This window comes from Micromys minutus (genome assembly GCF_963924665.1).
Source record: "Micromys minutus genome assembly, chromosome: 1".
Taxonomy (NCBI): domain Eukaryota; kingdom Metazoa; phylum Chordata; class Mammalia; order Rodentia; family Muridae; genus Micromys; species Micromys minutus.
This window is the reverse complement of record NC_137969.1, coordinates 234708964-234731565: the sequence shown is the minus strand read 5'-3', so window position 1 is coordinate 234731565 and position 22602 is coordinate 234708964. Positions and strand designations below refer to the sequence as shown.

At 46.6% G+C, this 22602-nt stretch overlaps 1 protein-coding gene across 1 annotated transcript in view; it reads left to right on the top strand.

The window, feature by feature from the left end:
* Positions 1-469: 469 nt before the first annotated feature.
* Positions 470-22602, top strand: part of STON2 (stonin 2) — a 132789-nt gene continuing 110656 nt past the window's right edge. The window contains exon 1 of the mRNA XM_080916057.1: positions 470-588. The gene's annotated coding sequence lies outside the window, so the exon portion shown is untranslated. The remainder of the gene's footprint in view (positions 589-22602) is intronic.

Genomic DNA, 22602 nt, shown 5'->3' with positions numbered 1-22602 from the left:
CTATTTGTCACCTACTGTTTACAGGCGTCCTTCCTAAGCCCTACACTTGCTATACTAAAATGGGAAAATTAATGTGAACTCAAAGTAGCTTGTATGTGAGAGGCCAGAGGAGCACGGGTCCCCCAGCACGGTAGAGGTTCATAACCACCAGCCCACAGGGGGAGTAGGAGTAGCTAAAATGATCCCAAGTCCCTGCCACCCCGAAACACTGTTCTTTGTCCCGGGGGCTTGCTTGGCTGACCCCAGCACAGGGTACTGGGCCGGCGGCTTTCCCTGTTCTCCTGGCCCCAGGTGCGGTGGGAATCGAGGCCAGGGCAGCTAGGGTCTGGGAGTGGCTCCGCCCAACCCATTCCTCCTGTCCAATCAGAGAGCGCCTCTTGCACACGCTGCGCCCAATCAGGAGCGGCGAGAGCTGCGCCCTCAGCCGGCGGGCGCCCAGCAAGCCCAGAGTCGCGATCGGGCAGTGTAGGTGCGGTGGCCGGGTCCGAGCTCCGCGCGAACGGCGGCGGCGGGACGGGGTCAGGCTGGGGAGCTGGTGGCGGCGCGGACCTCAGTGCCGACTCCGGGACCCTGCTCATCTTCACGCTGGTGAGTACGACCTGCGGCGGGGAGCGACCTAGGCGCCGCAGGTGGACGGTGGGGGGCGCCGGCCGCGAGGTCCTAGCGCCGTGCATCTCCCAGCACCGCGTTCCGAACCAGCGCGGAGCGCCACCGCACCACCAAACCGGAGGAGCCCCATCTGGGAAGGGAGGGGGATGAGGCGAGGCGGCCTCCTCGGGGTATTCGTGGAGAGACCCCCGTAGCCCCCAATTTATCAGCAGCACTTCTTGCCAACCGGTGCCTGCAGCAGAGATCCAAAGTCGCTTCGTTGTCCTGAGCGGGGAGGCAACAACAGGTGTCCTTGGAGATGGTGCCTCGCCCCACCCCCGCTCGAAATCCCGGCCTTGGCTTTGCGCCCCAGCTTCGGGGTGTTCTGAGTCGGGACCCCAGCCTGGCCTCTCAGGCTTTTTGCCCGCTGGACAGCGCCCAGGGGCCGCCTGGACCCCGGGCCTTGGATAGAGTTTCCTGAACGCGTTGCCAAGCAATTTTCTGGACACTGCCTCTCGTTAGGATGGATAGTTGAAAATGGGGCGGGGGTGGGGTGGAGGGCGGTGGATTTATTGGACACTGGCCTCTCCCTGGGATGAAGAGGTGCGTGCGTGTGTGTGTGTGTGTGTGTGTGTGTGTGTGTGTGTGCGCGCGCGCGCACGCGCTTCCCCGTAAGACTGCTGAAAGGAGCTGCCTGAGGGCTGTAAGTGAATCATTAACTCTGGTTTTGTGCAGCTACTGCCCGTGCCTGCATTGCTCTCGCTCCCTGTCTCCTTCATGCGTTCTGTGCTGTTTGCTCTCCTTTGTAAAGTGACGGTCCTGGCTGTACTCGGTGTATGGAAGATTATATGAGCCACCGTCTGAAAAAATATCAGGCATTCAAAACATGCTGGCTCTTACTATTGTGAAGTGGGTGATTGTTTTAAGAGAGTACATCAGACCTGTCCAAACTGGCCCCACAGCCTTTTGGAGTATTTAGCAGTTTTCTACTCTCCAAGGAGAAAAATGTTACTGTAACTAATGTTACTGATGGTATCATTTGAAGGTAATGAATATATACTGTGGGGGAGCAGATGGGAAAGAGAAATGAATTTCAATTAATAATCAACGCTTTGTAACCCTATGAATGTTTTGTGAAAAGGATATTGTGATACTTTTGTTGTATTCTCTCATTCCCCTCCCATGGACGACTGGAGTGGTGAAGGAATTATTTTTAGCACTTTATGGCTTGTAATTTTTTTTTAAGCAGGGGGGGGGGGGGCATACCCAATTCTCAGCCTCATAAGAAAATGCTGACAGCTGAAAGAAGCCCCAAATTTGTGTTTCTAACTTGATGCAGTTGCTGGAATGTCTGTCTCAGGTGGTCTAGTTCAGTCCCTTGCTCTTGTATCCTCCCCGCCCCTTAGCTGTTTAATCTGAGAATCACAGAGACAGGTGACTACATGTTTATTTGTGTTTCTAAACCTAAGATATCACATGTATCACGTGTTAGAGTTGTCAGCCTTCTCCTCTGGAACCAACTTTAAAGACCTGTCTGTGTTCTCAGTAGACATTTGCCTAGCTTGTTGTCCCATTCCACTCCTGTGGCCTGGACCTTCTCAGTGAAAGGTCAGACAACCTATCCCAGTTTTCCTGTGGTTGCCCAGTGCCTTGTCTACCTTAGGATCAATATACTGGCCCAGAGAGTGAGCGTCTTCTCAGTGTCCGGGCTGCATTTCTCGCTGCAGATCTTGCAAGTGTGAGATCAGTGTGGCCTTTCAGCTGTTGCTCTGTGGACTTTTCTTTTCCAGTGGAGAGGGGAGATCCGAAAACTAGGGCCGGGGAGGTTCAGAAGTATTCGGCATAGAGCACATTGCTGAATTCAAAGGTGGACTCTCATCTGGCGAGAGCCTCTGCTCTGACCACGGCTAGGAAACCTGGGTACCCTGCTTTGGCTCTCTGAGCTAGGCTGCACATGAGTGATACTGATTTTAAATAGTGGAGAGACAGTATGCTAAAAAAAAGTAATGGGCAGTAGATGGGAGGCCCATAGCACAGCCCTCTGGACACCGTTACATATCTGTGGCATCAGGGATGTTCTCGAAGTGAGAGTTGACCATTTGGGTGGTTGATAGAATGAGGAGCTGAAGTGGAGTCATTGAGAGCAAGGTAGAACCGACGGGAGAAGGCACAGAAGATAGATCACGTGTGCTGCCGCAGCCCACTTGGGCTAAGTAAAGAGTAATCTGACATCTCATTGTTCTACAGTCGTCCAGACTTCTTGTTCGCTGATGCTGTGTGTCTAGGTGGGTCCCACATCACTTAAAAACAAAACAAATCAGGAGGTTCCCTCGAGGGCCGTACTGACCTCACTTATGGCAGAGATAGACATCTAACATCTGCCGGGGAGTGAGTGGTGCTGGGCTGGCCCAACAGCTCCACGCTGCAAACCAAGGTCAGTGACATGGCCAAGTGTGACGTCAGAGACAGTATAAGCTTCCTGAAGATAGGGAGATATGGTTGTGGGGATTGGAAACTGAAAAAAAAAATAAGGTTCAGGGAAGTCACCCAGAGGCAGATGATGAAGGATCTGGGCTTGCGGATCAGACACTTGGGCCTTTATCTATCTTATAGGCAGGATGTAGCCACTGAGAGCAGATGTGTTTATGTCTGCATCTGTGTGTCTATGTATATATATCTGTGTGTGCGCTGTGTTAGAGTGCCTGTGTGTGTATGTATGTGTGTGTTGTTTGCTGTATGCACACATATGTGTGCACCCATTTGTGCACACAGAAACCAGAGGAAGATTTAGGGTACCCTGTTCTGCCATCTCCTCCTCATTCTCTTGAGACATGGTCTCTCATGACATGAGACAGGTCTCAGCCACCTGGAGCTAGACCCTACTACAATTCCCCAGTCTCTCCTCCACACCAGTCTGTGAAGCCTTTTACATGGGTGCTGGACATTAATTTGAACTCAGGCCCTCAGGGTGTATAGCAGGCACTATTACCTCCTGAGCCATCTCCCCAACTCCTAATGAAGTTAAGTTGAGGTTTAACAAGGTCACATTTTCAGGACAAACACAAATCTCCAGAGCACAGTGGAGAGAAGTTTGAAATTGGTGAAATGCAAAGCAAGAGGCGGCGAGATCCTAATCAACCCAGTAGCCTCACATCCCTCATGTGTCTCGAAATACCAGGACTGGGAAAATCTTCAGCTGATGCTGAGGTGGCTTGTGTTTTCCACACGTCTTTCTACAGTGCATGTGCTCTCTTACCTGGACATCTTTATCTTGTAACATCATTAAAAACAGACAGACAAACAGACGTCTAATATGGTAGTTCTCAAACTTTGGCTGCATCTAAGTCCCTTGGAAGGCTCCAGTCAACAGAAGTTGCTGACTCTGCCCCCGGTCCCACCCCAGAGTTTCTGAATCAGTCAATCCACGGTCAGACCTGAGGGTAAGCTTTCCTGCCCACTGCTCTGAGAACGTTGATGCTGCTGGTCCAGAGGCCTCACTAGGAATAGTAGTAAAGGCAGAAATGAAGATGTGTTTGCTGGGAAGAAAGGGAGGGTTTATGGAAGGTTCTAGCACTTTGCCCTAGGCTGCCTTGAGCATCGGGTGTGTAGGAGTCACTAAACCTCCAGTTCTTATTAACTGCTTGCTTGACTTTTTTTTTTTTTTTAATAGAACCTTATTGTGTAGCTCTGCCTGGCCTAGAACTCTAAGCAATTCTCCTGCCTCAGCTTCCTAAGTACTGAAGTTACAGGTGTGTATCGCCCTGCTCAGGCTTATAGTAAATGTCATGTGAAATTCTCCTAAGGAGAAAATGCAAAAGCATCTCCATTTTGGAGCTTCTAGAAGCATACAAGGGTTGCTTTGTCCCACCCCCTTGTAATTCCGCCCAGTGTCTCCATCTTGTCGTTGAGCACACACCCTTTCATCTGGCTCCAGCCTCCTCTCTCCCTGGCCTGTCCACACATCCAAATCTTAGTCTTTCATACTCTTTGGTCCTTTCAGCCTAACTTCTGGAGCTTGCCCACTGGGTGGACCTTTGGCTGAATCTTAGCAGGGTGAGACCAAGAAATTGCTCGTCTCGTTTGGTTTAGTCTTTGTGACTAAACATCTGTACGGCGTGGTCATTTGCAAATTGCAGCCCATCTCTACCCCAAGATAAATAATCCTCCGAGAATCCAAGATCAACCAGGCCAAAACTCTTTGGCTTGTTGTAATAGGAAGGGCAAGTCACAACAATCCTCTCAGCACTGACTCATTTCTCTCCCAGTGACAGTGTTTGAAAAATGGTTGTTAAAGAGAAAACATGTTGCTTTGTACAGGAAATGAAATGCAGGTTTCCTTTTCTTTCTTCTTCTTGGTTTCAGGCACAAAGAAAGGGTGACCTTCTATCTGGGAGCCAGATAACTATTGTGTGCCCACCCTAATACGCAGCATGTGAGCACATGACATATTTTTAGGCTCAGTGTTTTGAATGCCGGATAGTGGCTTAGAAGATGTGTCTCCAGGCACAGATGAGAATATGATGGGGCGATGGGATGTGGGTAGAAAATTCTAGAAACAGTGTGTATTGTTTATATAAAATAAGAAATGCTGTGAGCCAAAGCTTTGAAAAAGCCTAATATTTGACAGATAATTACACTTAGCAGGTATGTTTTTGAAACAGACAAGTCTCTCCGGGTTCTGGGTTTCTCTCAAGGTGAGAAAGCTTGGAACCAGATCTCTCGCTCTGTAGGCCTGAGGCTATCTGTTTCTCTCTCCAGGTAACACTGAAAAGCAAGTAATTTCCTCCCCTCCTACACACTCAGCTTCAAAGTGCCCTTCCCCTGGTGACTTTATGTGGCCTTTGAGCATTTCCCTGCATCTTAGTCTCCCAGAAACTTTGAAGTTTCAAAAGATGCCACAAACAGAACCCTGGCCTTCAGAGTGACCCACAAGAGACTCTAGACAGGAAGGATTAAAATGGCGTGCAGACTGAGAAAGCGCTATTCTCCCGTCGGATAACATTCATCTGGCAACTTGATAGGAAATATCACATGTCAAATATGTCAAGACCTCAGATACCTAGAACACTGTCCTTATGTGTGTGTATTGAACAGTTGTAGGAAAATGATTTACAGTGCTCTTGTCTTTCTGAAGTGTTATAACTAACATAAAAATACTAGTCTAAGTTCTGCAGGTAGACACCAGATAAGACGAGCAAACAGACAAGAGGGTGGTATTGGAAACTCAAGGCTTTGTATATTTTGTCCATCCTGTGTACCTTACTAACCTAGACTTGGGACCAGCAGTGGCTTCACTGATGAGAAGATGGTGGTCAATGATTCCCATGTTTGTGATGGCCCAGTATAGCCCTTGGAAGGTGACTCACATGATGGTATTGACAATCCTTCTGGGTACAAAACTCTGAGGAAGAAGTTACAGGGACTCTGTATCTTCTTACACCAGCCTCTATTCTGAGAGTAAAGAGTATATGTAACACTTGCATGGATTAATATCAGTTAATGGTGAGATCACAAACGGTAGGCAAATAACGAAAAGGGTTCCCAGTGCCAGGAGTTCAGAGACCTGACCTTGTAGGTCTGCGAAAGAGCAGGTACTGTGGGAGGAATGTAGAAACAGGATTTCATGAGGCTAAAAGCACTGTTTTTGTAGGAAACAAACCACTGATGACTGTGGTTCTGCGTTGGTGACTCACCTCAGGTTCCCTGATGAGATTGCTTCATCCGGGATAAGAGAGTCGACAGAAGTCAGGGGAGACGGTGTGGGCACTTCCATGTTCAGTGGCCCTCTCTGCCTATCTAAGATGAACGCTCATGCACATACAAATTTGCACAGCCTCTTAACCAATGGCTGTAGTTCATTAGCAGGCAGATAGCACAGGACTCTGATGTGACCTTCTTAACATGTCCGTTTTATTAATAGGAAAGCACTTGGGAGCTGAGGATGTCAAACGTCTTTATAAATAAAGTCTAACCCTACCATAAACTGTCATCTGGCAGGCAGTCAGACTGTCTCTCTGCTTCTAGCCTGACTTAAAGGTCAGATGGGTAGTTCGAAGTCATGCAGGTCTCCCTGGACACGTCCATGTTTCCTGTCATTAGCTGGCGTCTAGATTGCATTACTTCCCAGATCTCCCCAAGGATGGTGATACCAAGGACTTAGGGCCTTTCCATCCAGCCAGGGTCTCTTCAGCTAGCATTATATACCACAGAGATCGTCAACTGCCAATGCCTCATACTCCCTGTTAGTTTTAAATTTAGATAATTACACCCTTTTCTTTCAGGCTTAAAACCATCACTTTTATTGAAAGAAAGTGCCACTTTTGTGCTGTGGCTCTCTGCAAATATGCTGTGTGAACAAAATGGCATTGGGTTATATTAACCAAATGTCAGCCAGGGTAGTAGTGGGTCTGCCGGTTGCTTTTAATCTGTTTGAACTTGGGAGCGAGATGCCAAACCATTACCAGCTTGATACTGTCCTCTGTTGCCTGCCTTTTGAAGGTAGCTGTTTGCTTTTGCTACTGCACCTCCTTCCTTCCTCTTCTCCCTCCTCTTTTACCCTCTCCTCTTCCTCCTTTCCCTCTTCTTTCTTCTTCTCTACTTCCTCCTCCCCCTTTCTTAGTTTGTCTGTAAATGTGTGTGTGTGTGTGTGTGTATGTGTGTATGTGTGTGTGTGTGTGTGTGTGTGTGTGTGTGTGTGTGTGTGCGTGCCACAGCATTAGTGTTAGGGTCAAAGGGCAACTTCAGGTGCCAGTCTTCACTTGTTTTTGAGGCATGGTCTCTTGGTTTATTTTTTTATTCCTGCATATACCAGACTAGCTGGTCTTCCAGCTTCCAGGGATTTTCTACTTACCTCCACCTCCCTTTTCCTCATGCTGAGATCATAGTAGATGCTTGTGCTGTATATTAGACTTTTACTTAGGTACTGGGGATTTGAACTCAGGTTCTCATGCTTGCATGACAACCTCTTTTATCCACCGAGGCATTTCCCCACGAAGTGGAAACTTAAGGGTACTTTGGAGAGTCAGTTGTTTTGGATAGTGTTTTGCTGGAGCTTTCCTGAAGTGGGCACAGGTGAAAGGATAAGGAAGACTTGTGAAGTAACTCTTCACTGAAGCAGACATGGGAGAAAGGATGTTCTGCTAGAGCAAGCACGTGAAAGGACATATGATGAAGGATTCTTTGCTAACAACACGCATGTGGTCTGCCTTATATTGTGTAGTTGAGCTGGATTTGTTGGGACTCCACAGATAGAGAAGCACCAAAAAGCTTCTGGTGGTGTGCTGCGGCTTCTGTGGAATCTGGCTCATTGACAGAATGATGTCATCTGAGACAGACACACGTGCTGAGGCAAGACCTGTGGAGAACATGTGATTTCTGGAGGGAGTATAAAAAGGACTCCACGGACCGTGATGGAGGCTGAGCTAGGCTTGCTTATGGAGTTAGCTGTGCAATGCTTGTTGCCCTCTCCTCTCCACTGGTCTTCCCTGAGAGACGCACAGCTGAGAACTTCTGGAGTTCCTGCTGTCCCCCCCCCCCCCCCCCCCGCGGACTTGTGCTGAGGCTGAGACCTGGCTTCTGGGTTGTGCCACTGCTGCTGATCTGTGTTTGTCTACCCAACTGGACTGAGGGTGTATCCGTGAAATGTTTGTGAGTGGAGCTGCTGCTGCTAACCTGTGAACTGAACTGCCGAATTCCAGACATCACAGATGGGAGTTGCTCCAAAGAACCTTTCCAAACAGGTCCACTTCCCCCTTTGCTTAAGAAACTGAGTACGCCTGTGCATCTCTCTTAATGGACACTTTTGGAAGAGAAGACCTAGAATGCTATGATTAAGTGGCCAGGCGGAGGCTAGTCAGGATGTGTGTTCTACATATTAACATTTTTATGAGCCCAACGTTGTCAGAACCATAGCTCACTGTCTTATTTCTCCATTCTTGCCAAATGTTTTTTTTTCCTTGTGTCTGCATTTTCCCACTTCAGATGTTGAACAGCTGAAGTGCATGGAAAACTTATATTGCTATGGAAGCGATCGAAGTCCCTGTCAGTAACCCTCGCTCGCTGAGTTTTTCTAGGTGTCTGTTTTCTAGGTGTCTGGTCCTCTGCAAGACGGTGTCTTTTTTTTTTTTTTTTTTTTTACCTCCACGAAGTGAATATCTCATTTTGCATCCAAGGCAGGGTCTGAGGCTAAAATTTGTCTAAGTTTGGAGTGGAGCTGGGCCTTGAATCCACTTCCTTTAATCCCTTAGGTTTGGAAGTTGTGCTTTTTGTCACCACCAAGTGGCTGGTGTTTGGAAACAAAAGGGAAAGTGTTTTCAAAGTGGGCCGTGTGTTCACTGCTTGCACACCTGTGGAGAGCTGGGTGGGAGAAAGCTGCCTTCAGTTTTGCACCATCACACAGTCAGCTGTGCCATTGGAGCACCCACCTCACCCCCCGTCTGTCTGTCTGTCTGTCTGTCTCTCTCCTCTTCCTTAGCGTTTTTGTTTATAAACTCACCTTTATAAAGGAAGCCATATGAGAATGGGGCAACCTGTTTGAGTAAATTTAGCCTGTCAGACCGTCACTCACCTATCAGTGTCTTTGGCATGAGTGGGCGGTGTTGGCTGCAGCAGGTGTTTACTGACCTCTCTATCTGTGCCACCCAACACACTCAGGGCCCTGGTGTTCCCATGACCGGTTGTTGTTGGGTTTTAAGTTCCTCATGTCTAGCATGCCTTGGGGATACAGTTCCAAAGAATCAGTCGTTTTATGTCACATATTAGCCCCTACTCTGGGTGGCTTGGGTGGTCTCAGCAGTGGTCACAGGATAAGCGTCTTGGATCCTTTGTCATTTGGTTGCATTTTTTCTTGTGAAAAGGATACAGGGTGTGCACCTATCAAGCTGGGCTCTTTGCAGAGGTGGGTCCTGGCTGTAAGAAAGCCAGGTTAAAAGCAGGTCAATTAATTCATTGCAGATGTGTCTCTACTTATAGGAGGAAAATTTACAGGTGGGAAAAGTATTGCATGATTGGAATATAGCAAGATAGTTAAAAAGCCTCTAGCCAATCTGCTTAAGTGTGCATTGCAAGGTCTAATAAGTTATTTGACCTCTCTATGTCTCACACTCCTTATCTTTGTAAAGGAATAATAATAGAACTGCCTAGACTTACTATGAGGCTAGCATAAGTTATTTAATTTAGAGTTATAAAACACTTTGAGACTGATGTTTGGGTAAGAAAGATTTATCAAACAGCAGAGAAAATAAATTAGAAGGTGGATGTTTCTGGACAGTACCATAATAGGTATGACTCACATAGCTGCATCCATCAAGGTCTCCAGGTGAGTCGCAGGCACATGCCGCCTTAGCAAGTGCATTGGGGGTGCTAGCCACTTTAGAGAATCCCAGGAGGTATCCTCACAAACTGCCCTTTCATAAAATGAGCACGAGAGAAGTGGTTTAAAAGGAAAAGAAAAGCCAAGGATGGATGACTTGTTTTGTGCTTCTGAGAAGAATGCTGCCGCTCCTGCTCTCCACCCTTGTGTGTGTGTGTGTGTGTGTGTGTGTGTGTGTGTGTGTGTGTGTGTGTGTGAGTGTATGTGTGCGTGGACATGCCCATTCACATACTCAGATGTATGTATGCACATGCATGTGTGCACATATGTTCACCCATGTGGGCATGTGTGAAGACCAGAAGTGAGCATTAGAATTGCTTTACCTTATTCTTTGAAATATTTTTATTAATTTCTTTGAGAACTTCGCACAATTTATTTTGAACCTATTCATTTCCTCTCTATCCTCTCATCTCTTCACACCCAACTGTGTGGCCTCCTCCTCCTCTTCCTTGTCCCCATCAAGCCTAGTCATTCTGTCTAACTACTCTTGTCTACCTTATTTTATGAGGCAGGGTCTTGAATTGAATCTGAAGCTTCCTATCTTAGGTAGAGTAGCTGGCTAGAGAGCTCCAGGATCTCCTAGCTCTGTGCCTAAGCACTGGGGTTACAAGTGTGTGCTGCCATGTCTTTGGTTTAACATGAGTGCTAGGGGTACAGATTACTTAGCCACTAAGCCATCTCCTCAGACCTCTATTCTATCATCCTAGATGGGAAATCATCTTGGGCTGTAGGAGGGTGAGTCACTGGCCAAGTTTGGAAGGCTGTTAGACATTGATATGAGTTGGTCATTGGGTGGAATCAGTTGAGATTTTGAATCGGGAGGCATGTATATGAGGGTCTTAGGCTTGGAGATGGGACCCATGATGGTTTGAATGAGAATGGCTCCTCATCCCCTTAGGCTCATATATTTGAATGCTTAGTTACCAGAGAATAGAAGTGTTTGGGAAGGATTAGGAGGTGTGGTCTTGTGGAGTAGGTGTGGCCTTATTGGAGGAAGTATGCCACTGGCGTGGGCTTTGAGGTTTCAAAAGCCTACACCAGTCTCAGAGTCTCTGCCTGCTGCCTGTGGATCAGGATGTACATCCGCAGTGCCACGCTTGCCTGCCTGACGCCGCTACGATGGTAATAGACTAACATTCTGAAATTGTAACCAAGCCCTCAGTTAAATAAGTTGCCTTAGTCATGGTGTCTCTTCAGAGCATTAGAGCAGTAACTAGCACAGGACCTAATTCTGGGAGAAAGTGAAAGTAATCAAGGAGAGAGTTCTGGGTATGAACCAGGGTCATCTGAGCTCTGGCCTTTAGAAAAGTCAGTGCTGCTCTCCATCTCTAGTTCATCCTTTCCCTCCCCTTCCCAGTATAAGAAATGGTCTCCATGGAGGCTGGCATTGCATTGTGTTATTTGTATCATTTGAGCCATCTGGTGAGGGGCTTCATCCATAGACTTTACACTCGGTGAACTAGCATCAGCTACCACTTGATCCCTCTGCAAGCAGCTTTGTATCTTTGGAGAACTCACCCAGTCTCTAAGACCGAGTCTCTGTCCCTGTCAGCTGGTAACTGGTAGTAACAGCATGTCCCTTAGGCAGGAGGGCTCTGTGAGGCACTAATGCTCTGAAGTGGTTTCCTCAGCTGTCGCTGTCAACGCTCATGTCATGCCATTACATTAGAGGAAGGAACACTGGAGGTTCACATGCCCTTAGAGCCCTTTCGGTTCTCCCTGGACTGAGAATCACAGATGGAGGGCGAGGAGATAGTGCAATGCATTGCTCACACTTGTCAGTGGTCACGTTTCTCTGTCATTGAGAGAAACACACCACATCAAGTGACCAAGCCTGGCCCGTGGCCAATAATTGCTAGAAGAATCGCAGATGCAGAGGCACTCAGAGAAAATACAGACATTTTAAATGGGGGTTGGTGGGGGATCGTCTCAGTCTGTGACACTGACGCCATGCCTGTTCTTTGCCACTCTAAACCAAGAAGGAAGATCCTCACTGCCTCCTAACACGTGGGCTCATCTTGTCTTCTGTTGTAAATTCAAGCGTTGTGGTTGTTTGAAAACACTTTATTTTGATCTGTAAATAATATTCTGAATCTTTTTTTTAAAGTCTTGTTTTTTTATTACTATTTAGTGTGTGTGTGTGTGTGTGCGTGTATGTGCATTCACATGTACGCAGGCACTGATTTGTGTGTGGGTGCACATAGACATGCATGTATGAAGACCTCACCCTTTAGCTTATAGTGTCTTATTTGAGCCCAGAGCTTACTGGCTAGTGTAGCTACCTTGTTTCTCACTGTCCCGCCCACCCCAATCCACTACCTCTCTTTTGGGTTGCAGGTGGGCTCCATGCACACAGGGGCTGAGGATCCAGCCTCTGTCCCTTGCTTTTGCACTGTGAGTCCATTACCTGCTGAGCCGTCTCCCCAGCCCCTGAGATGTTCACAAGTGGAAACTGCAGCTCTCTAGTCCCGCCCCTCATCCTCCAAGTAGACGTCTGCTGTGGTTGCATTTTTATGGTTTACATGCTTTGAATTTGCGGTTTTTCTGTTTTGCAAGAGTTACTGTCAGTGAGTTGTCTACCCAAAGATGTATTATTCGCCATGGCAGGACTGAGTGCATGCCACGGCATGGTTTGTTCCTAAATCGATACTGGAGCAGTTTGAGAAACGGTTTCCAGATGGATGTGGGTGATGTGAGGACTGAAAAGAAAACATTAGAAACATCAAAGCAGGAAAACTAATAGGAAAGACCTTCCAGGGTGAAGTTTTTCTTTCTGGTCTTCCAATTTGAGGAAGTAAAGAGGGTAGGCATAAAGACTGGGAAATTTCCACCAACTTGGGAGGAAAAAAAACCAAACAAACAGACTAAATAATTCTTAGCCACTAAGGTGCTAGAGCAGGGAGTCACAAGGTCAGAGGATCCTGTCCCATTTGTCTATGGTGACAGGCTCCTCTGCCCCCACTGGGAACGCCTCCTCTGGAACAATAGCCATGTCCCCAGGAAGTTGGAAAGCATGCAAGCAGTTATATAAATATAAATCTCACTACTCTAGAGTTTAGAAGTAAACTGTGAGTGTGTAAACATTCTCCACATTATCCTTAGTGGGAATATATTCCTTTTTATATATAAGACAATAGACAGAAATTTCAAAAATTAATCTGAAAGAGGAAATGAAGTAGAGATGCTGGAATGGGTCACATTTTATGATCTGAGAACTTTCTTATCCCATCTTCAGGACACTTCTAACGTTACCTGCTCTGAACATAAGAAAAGGAAGAGATGTTGATGCATTTTAGATATCAACACCCCAGAGCCTGCTGCACTGAAGCCCAGCCAGCCCGCCCACCCCTGTGGATATGTCTGCTGTGCCAAACCCACCGGGGTGTCTGCGTTCATCTGTCCTGGCAATGGGCGAAACCCACACACCCTGCTTCCAGTCAGCACTTGGACTTGGAATGTATCTTGTGTGTGAGTGGTCTAGTACACAACCTGTGTACAAGGATAAGGTCACAAGCAGGCTGGGGCCCCTTGCTGTGGTCTGGTGTGTGTGTGTGTGTGTGTGTGTGTGTGTGTGGCCGGCTGGCTGGCTTGTTTTGGTTGCCTGCCCGTGTCAGAATTCTCAGAAAAGGGAAGCAGATCCTCTTTACATTGCTGAAAATGGAAATAAGGAATTATCAGCTCAGGGTCAGTGGAAGCCACTGTGTCTCGCTTCCCTCTGCCACTCTGGGATGATTCTGTCTTGTTTGGAACAGCGCAAAGCTGATTGGAGTGGGTTGGGGTTCGGATTAGTGGTTCTGGGGCTGAGTCTTTAACAGGGAGTCAGAGGTCCCAAGGGGACTGTCGGTTGCAGTTTGGGTAGGCTGTCCATAGAGCACCTGAAGCCACAGATGATGTCATGTGGATGTGTGTGTGTGTGTTTTAACTGAAGCGATTCAGAGAGTGCCAACATGTGAGAAAGAGATAAGAACTCGTTCCAGGGGGAGGTTGGAGCCATGCATCTCACCCGTGGCCCACCCTGGAGAAGTCTTCCTGATGCAGAACATATGAGTGTAGATGTAATCCAGGCCGGTGGTGGGGCTTGCCTTTAACCCCAGCACTAGGGAGGCAGAGGAAGATGGATCTCTGTGAGTTCGAGGCCAGCCTGGTCTACAAAACTAGTCAAAGATAGCTAGGGCTACACAGAGAAACCCTGTCTTGGAAAAACTAAAAAGAGAAAAAGAAAAAGGAGTATAGCTGTGTGAAACCCTTGGGTGTACTATTCTATAGGAAAGTAAAATGGGGTTGATTTCTTCAGGACTAATAAGATGGACACCCCAAAACTGACAACCCTCCAATGCTACCTGCAGCCTGCTCTGGCCTTCTCTTCTCTCTTGTGCTTGAGCTCCTTGTCTCTGTGTTGCTTAACAGTTGACCCCAGTGGAGTAAGCACGCTTATCTCTTTTGCCTGGCTTCCTCTGGGTTCCTGGTTTTCTGCCCTTTCAGGATGATGGCAGAAGTGGCTATTTATCAGGCGCAACTGTAATTGTTAGCCTTTCCCAGACCTCAGCCTTAGTTCTTTCTTCCCCTACTGTTATTCACCATGTCCAAACCTCTTGCTTCTCCAGACTGACTGGCTAAACAGACTCTGGGAACAGCCCGTCAAACTCATCACATCCCTCTCCCCTCAGTCACTCTTCCTCCTGAAGTCCTTGTCTTGGCAAATACAACTTGGTCCCTTCCAAGGGTCTTCTTCATCTGCGCACCGCGCAATGACCTCTTCCTTCTAAATGAGCCTCAACACACTTGATCCCAGTGTCCTGATGTCACACCTTATACAAAACACTCTCCCCTTCCATCTTGCTAGTCTGATCACCATAATTTCTGCTTAACTTCTCACCTCCTGTCTGGATTCTTCATTTCTTCCCAGGTGACCTCTTTAAGACATAGATTAAGCTACTGTGACTTTGCTCACATGTTTAATCGGTGGTTGTTGCTTCTGTTTCAGGACCCTGCCTCTTCAGTGCCCTGTCTTCGCACCTTACTCTTGATCTGTCCAGTGTCTCTTCCTTCTGTATCTCTTCTGGTTCCTTGCTTCTCCAAATGGAATTGTCTGCAGGTCAGAGGACAGCAGACATCATTCATGGGCTTCCCTTGAATGCTTGACATTTTAATGCTGATGTTTTGATGGGGACCTTACCAAAAAAAGGGGGGGAACTGTTGGAATTCAGCTTTCCAAGCCATGTCCAAAACAAACATCCTTACGACATCTATGTGTCCGTCACCTCACCCTTTACCCCATCCCTCATAGCTCGCAAAACCTTTGAACTCTAGCCTTACCTCTGAAGCTCATGGTTTGCCTGTATCTCCATATCCTGCTTCATCTCCCCACCCCACTCCACACCCAGCTTTTACAGTCAGCACGTCCAAGTATGGAGTGAGGCAAAGGGAGAAAGAATTAGGGATTCCAGACGCACAAACGCTTTTGGGTAGTATACAGTAGTTTTGCATGCTGTCATGGCCGTGGTCATGGCTGAGTAAAATGGTGCGTTGTATTCTCATGGTTGGTTCTTACAGAGACCAGGTCCTCTGAGAATGTCCTTCTCTCTCACCAGTGTCCCCTGATCCTAGCTAATCTCCATTTATATCTCAGACCGGTGGCTAAGTATCACTTCTCCTTGCTTGTCCTCAGCTGGCCAGATGGAACCGGGTGTCATTCTGCATGCCCGTGGTGGATTCTCCCGGTGTAGCTCTAATTATATTATATCCTGTTTGTCCATCTGCCTGTCTCTTTGAAGAGGTTAGATTTCCATCAATCTCGAGCTGTAGAATTTCACTGGCTATGCCAAGCAGCAGCGGGATGTTAAATGAATGCTTATAAAATGATTGGGTTAGTGAATAATGAATGGGTGATGTTCTGCGACAGAATTCTATTAACCCAAAGAAGCTCCATGAGTGCTGATAGCCAAAGGCCTAAGGCACCTGCTGGGTCATTCCCCTGTCTTTTGAGTATATATGTGAGGGTATACTAGCTTGGGATCTTATCTACATTTAAGCTTCTTCTTTTTTTTTTTTTTATTAAACGACTTTATTTTACAACATTTAAGCTTCTTATATAGGCATCTCTCTTCAGGCTACTGTGGTGACCAAGTGTCTGGGGTTGATGCTGGGGTTCACTAACTGTATTCAGATGAAGTACCACACTGAAGGCATGGGATCTTAGTTTCTCATGGGCTGCTACAGGAGCCAAAAGATGCACCCTGCCCATGGGGAAGTTGAGGCACCATGTAGCGAACTCTGACCCAAAGGGAACAAAAAAACAAAACCAGGTGGCAGCCACCAGACATACCCTGCCTCTAAGCACCCCCACACCCCCATACATCAGACTTTTAGAGACAGAAATCTCTAATAGCCTCTGAGATCACCAGGCAGGAGGCTGTGGTTCCTCTGAAGCCAGGGACAGGTCAGACCCACCACATCCGGTATGTCCCTGCCTCTTGGCCCTGGGTCTGCACTTCTCTAGGTTTGTCATAAATCCCAGACACTGAAGCTTGACCTTGTGCTCTAACCTGATCCTTATTCAAATTTCCCACACTTCCCTGAGAGCCCCAGACCAGGGAAGGGCCTAGAGGAGAGGAGGGGATGGTAATCCAGGCTTCCGGGTCATGGATCCTACGGTCTTAGGCTTTCGTCATGAGTTTCCTGTTCACCCTTGGCTGTGCTGCACTGAGGGACACTGGTCACTCGTATCTAGGGGAACTGAACACATAAGCTTATTAATAGAAAAGGACATATCAAATTTGGAGTCTTTGAACTGATTGTTGTTCAGACTGATAGTCTTTCCCTGGAGTTCCTACTTTAAAAAAAGTCTTTCTGATTAAAAAAAAAATAAATCAAATATGGGTCTGGAGAAATGGCTTTGTAGTTACGAGCACTGACTGCTCTTCCAGAACTCTTGGGTTCAATTCTCAGCACCCACATGGCTGCTCATAACTGTCTGTAACTCCACTGCCAAGAGACCTGACACCTTCACACAGACATGCATGCAGGCTGAACACCACCAATGAACATAAAATAAAAATAAATAAATAAAAAAATTCAAATACATATAACTTTAAAGGCCAGTAATCCAATGAAATAGTCGATAGCCACAACGTAGATAATTACGGTACTTCTGACAGATTAAGGGTTTCACAACGTAGATACTTACGGTACTTCTGACAGATTAGGGGTTTATCTCTTTGCATATCCGTCCACATTCATGAACGTGTAAAACTTGGCCTGTCCAAGCCTCAGTTTCCCCAACTAGAAAAACAAATGTTAGTAATTTCCCTTTATCTCACAGGGTTCGTGTGGAGATCATATTGTAATATAATTCATACGGAGCCATCAATACTTGAGAACTATAGCTTTAGGGGTTAGGTGTATTTTTAAGTGTATACGAATGACAAGATTAATCCCATGCTTGTGGAATACAACTTTAGGGTGAGCTTTTTGAGTCATTCAAGGCTTTATTGAGATGTCAACAGGAATATTTTTGGCCTGTGATTCCCCCCCCCCCCCTCGAAAGAAAGTCACACACTCAGTTTTAATCTTACTTAAATTGTTTTCCCATTGTAGGGGAAACGTCAAGGTGCTGAGGTGGGAGAGGGTGGTTGGGAGAGGGAGCACCTTCATGGAGGCAGTGGGAGGGGGAGGGAGGATGGGATTGGAGGAAAGGGATAACATCTGAAATGTAAATACAGAGAATATCTAATTTTTTTAAAAGTTGAGAAAAAAATCTTGCTTAAAGAATGGGTTTTGTTTTCATAATCTTTACAAAAGGCTACTGTCATCCATAAATGACTACATCTTGGGGATGGAGCAGACAGGTTTTTATCTTTTGCTGCAGGCTGAGAGGATCCCAGAAAGAAGCCCCTCAGTCTCCACCTCAGGTGCACTTCAGCTTGTCCCTCCCAGGTAAATGGAGAAGTGCTTCCCTTTTCCAGGCATGTAACAGGATCAATGGTGTCTCCTGGTGATTGCCTCACTTATAGAGTTTAAGAAGCATTAAGCTTTAGGGCTGGCAAGATGGCTCAGCGGGTAAAGGTGCTTGCCACCAAGTCTGATGGCCTAGGGTTGATCCCTGGCTTCTATGTGGTGGAGGAAGAGAACGGACTCCCACCTCTGGTCTCCAATTGTGCACTATGGCACAATCAATCATTAAGCTAATTTTAAAGAGTCTTCAGATTATAGTTATTTTTAGCTGTCTGTGAGTGAGCTTCCGGCTCAGTTTACCCTTCAGAGCTGGCTGCCTTCCTTCGGCATGTGCACTGGTAGCAAAGCGCCTTCACTCCTCATGGAGTGGATTCTCCAGCCAGCCTCTCAGGGGGTCACTGATGACCAGCCAGTTCTGTTATGTTTCTCTGTGATACTCACTGGAAAGTCTGCCTTTTCCTGGAAAAGTCTTGCTTGCCTTTATGAACCCTGAGCAATTCTTTTCTTTTTGCCCCCTCTCAGATCTGTCACTTCAGGCCTGGTTTTTTTCAGAGTGTCCCTCCCAAGTGTAGGACTGCTCCAGGGGTCAGGGCAGTTTCTGTCTCCTTACTTCCTACAGTGGTAGCCTGCTAGTTCTGATTCACAGATTGCCTGTCCAGGATGACTAAAATCTTTTAACCCCCAGTTTCTCCATGTTTTACCACCCTTGTCGTAGGATATCTGATTACACTGTGAACCCTGAGATTGTGTTATTTACTGAAAAAAAAAAATCTGTTTCTAGTTGTGCTGTGGCTCAGCCCTTAGCAGGAGACATCCCCCTAATGCACCTTTAACACCCCTGGCTGTAATACATACAGCCCCTTAGTACACACCTTTAATCCCAAATGATGAAGTTCAAGTTAGTTTGTAGAAAGAAGTACCCATATTTAAAAGGGCTGTCTAATTGAGTGGCAATCAAAGAAAGATTTGACAGAATTATGTCTAACTCTCCCAAGAAGAGAGAGGAAAGGGAAGCTGCTTAAGAAATCGGGGCAGAGAGGAGGAAGAAAAGAAGCAGATTTACTGGGAGAGTTGTACAGAGACAAGTGGAAGAGAGAACAGGCTAGACACAGGGGAAGACAGAAGGAGCCAGAGACTGAGAAGAAGAAGCCAGAAGATTAGAATGGATTGTCAAAGTTGGTATGAGGCCAAGCAGAGCAATTCAGGCGAGGCCGAGAGAAGCCAGATTGAATCAGTCAGTTGGGAGATGAGTTTGCACCAGAAGAGCTGAGTGGAACCGGCCGGCCAGAGATCAGGAAGAACCAGTAAGGGTGAGCTTACTCAGCAGCAAGTCTCAGAGGCTGAAAACATTCTAGGCCTAGACTAGACTGTAAGGAGGCTAGAAGCTTCCAGAGCTAGGCCTAGGTTAGCAGACAGGCAGTAAGCCTGGGAGACAATTTACCACAGCTGAAAAAAAAGCTGTAAACCCTTGAATCCCAGCATATGCCACAGAAAAACTCATTTCCCTCCTCCACCTCCAATTAACAGCAACTAGGCTGAACCACCCCTGGTTTCCTTAGAAGACATTCCCATCCTTTTTCCATCCTCTGTTCAACTGCTAATGGCATCAAAGGCCTCCTAATCCCGAAGCTTGATCAGTCTTTCCTGTTGCTTTCTTTTATTCTGTTGAGTAATGACCTAGGGATTCCATGGTTCTGGGCAATTTTCTCTGCTTTTCATTGTCTTGTTAGGCCAAGGTTTTCTCTCGACAGTTAGCATTTCTCTGCCTTTTCTAACACCTTGGAATCGCTGTGTGCCACGTAGGGCTTCTTGGCCACACATCTCCAGGGTAACAATCAGATAAAGGGATGAGTTTCCTGTTGTGGACATGGATGCCCCTGGTCGTGTAACAAAGGATGGAGTGCTGGTGACAAGGACTGTAATGCTGGAGGCAGATGTCAGGGAAGGTCAGAGGGGGATGGGGACGCACTAACCTAGACAGTTCTATTTCTACAAAGAAGAAAGGATGGGAAAATAGCTTTTCAATTTATCCTTTATCCAGGAGAGAGAAGACTCTCTCTCTCTCTCTCTCTCTCTCTCTCTCTCTCTCTCTCTCTCTCTCTCTCTCTCTCTGTGTGTGTGTGTGTGTGTGTAGACAAGGCTGCACTGGGCTAATTTTGCTGTAGATCAGGAGTTTGAGGTATGTGGCTGCTGGTGTTTTCTCCCAGCCCTTGTTTATCTTGGTGTAGAGAATGTTGGAGGGAGCTTCTAAGTTGCAAAATCCTTGTTCAGTTAGGATAACACCACACGCTCATGTCCTAACCACATCTTTGGGTGTGATGAGCATGCTGTATAGAGGTGGGTGAGACCTGTGGTCACACTGATGCTCCTCTATCGCTGAGGCCCTGTGAGTTGAACTCAGCAGCCGTGGCACACCTAGGCTTATCCTGTAGCAGGTTGTCCCCTCAGCTGCACAGGCTGTTACTTCAAACTCTATGGTCACTGCTCGTGTGGGTGTTCATGTGAACGGAGCCTCAGAATTACCCAGTGTGGTGACCCGAGACAAGATAGAAAGATAGGACGCATTAAGGGCCATGAGAGGAAAGAAGCCGCTGGCCCTGAGGTCAAGGTTGTCTTTCCTGTTGACAGAGAGCCAAAAATCAAAACAAAACAAAAAAACCAAATAAATAAATAAGCCAAAATGTCAACGCAATTTTTGCAACCAAAATTGCCTACAAGATACTGTGTTTTCTCCAAACACCTCTCAAACAAGAAAAAAGAACAGCAGTGATTTCTTAGAGCCAGAATGTTCGTAATTTCCACGTCACCGTATTACCACTCCTCTCGTGCACAAATCGAAACATGGTGCTCACAAAACACCTTACAACCGATCTGCAAAGGAGAGCCTTTGAGAAAAATGAAGCTATACATTTCTAAACTTCTAAATCTCACCTTACATTTTAAACTCCGCTTTATCGTTAAACCTTGTTATAAGTTACACCCTTTGAGACCTGTAACTTAGAAAGCCACTAGAGTATGTGCTAACTGTTGTGAAGACATTTCAGATCGACCCTCTTGCTGGGTGTGGTGGCCCGGGCCCTTTCCCCTAATAGCTCAGACTACATAGGAAGACCTTGTCTTAAAAAAAAAAAAGGCGGCACACAAGTCTCCGGATGGTATATCCTCTCCCATTTGTTTCTCTTCAGTTTGACCAAGGATTCTTTTTGCCTGTAGTCAGGGATCTGGTTTACCTGTGTGAAGTCCCTGAGGGAAAAGGTAATTCTGAGGGCTTCTGAGGGCTGTGTGCAGTGTCTCCCCGTGTGGCTGCTGGCAACCTTGCTTCACATCCAACACTTATATCCAGAGCCTCCGACCACACTGGCCAGCTGTTTCCTGTACAAAGCAAAAACTCTCACCATGACTTCCTCCCCTCGCCCCCCAAATTTCTAAGGTCTCCCTTTTTTTTCAACTTTCACTTCCTGAAATATCATCGCAACAAGAGTCATTGAGTTTGTGCTCTCTCTGTCTCTGCTAAGCTAACTCCAACGCACCCTTGATCAATGCAAATATCAGTGGTGGTCAACGCTGCTGGTTTTTCGAACCCTTGTTCTTCACTGTCCTAAAAGTCTTAGGTACAGCGTCTGTTTTCATCTCACAGGGATCTTTGAGGAAAGGTTCCTGTCACTGTTAAAGGAAACAGGCTTAGAGGTCCCAGGAGACATTCCCTAATGCACCTCACAAGGAGGAGCTTGGCTGGCCAGCCTGAAGGGCCTGCGCTCTGAATTACCATTCATTCTGAGCCTTCTCCCAAGTTCATGGTCAGATAGAGTCCATGACCCCTCCTGCATTCCTGGCTCAAGAGACCTGTGAAGATAAATAAATAGCTAATACGCTGGAAATGACAATTATTCAATGGCTTCCTTCCATGAAGGGCATCTAATACCATAGTGGAAAGACAGTAGTAGTCAGATGTTGTCTCCGTAACATGTCCCAGTACCAGACTACTCTGCAGGGAGAGTGAAATAAGTATCTTTAAAAAAAAAACAAAAAACAAAAACAAAAAAAAAAAAAACCTCATATAGTTATGTGTGCCTAGCAGAATTATGTAACATTATGGGTTCTAGGTACAGGCATAAATATTCAAGGTTTTAATTTGGAGAAATGGAAAGGTACAAAAAAACAATTTATTTTTCTAATCCTGTCTTAGAGTCTTTACATTTTTTAATACCCTGAGGATCTCAGAGGAGCAAAGCACAGAGAAAGGAACAAAGCTCTCTTCGGCACCATTGAGAAGCTTCGAGCTTCTAGTAATTGATTATTACTAGTTATTTATCCAACTCCTGCATCCACCATAGCATCAGTGTTTAGCAGGTCTCAAAAATCTATCATGATGGTTAAATAGGTAATTTTGTAATTTGCCTCAGAAGTCACAAGGGTTTGGGGTCAGGATCCCCACAAAACTTGAACTAGAGAATGAGAGAAGCGTATTTATCTAACAAACCTCGGCCTTTCTCCCAGTGTTAGTTTCTGACTCTGCCACTGACAGGGCTCTCATGCACAGTCCCGTGAGTCTTTGCCATGGTACTGTCTCTGACTCTACTTTTCCCGTCTGTTCTTTCTCCCTCCATTCCACTGCAGCCTGTGCCAAAAAGCTGTTTAGCATTCCTCACTGGAAGGAAGAACCCTTGGCCGGAGTTGATTATTTCAGTTCC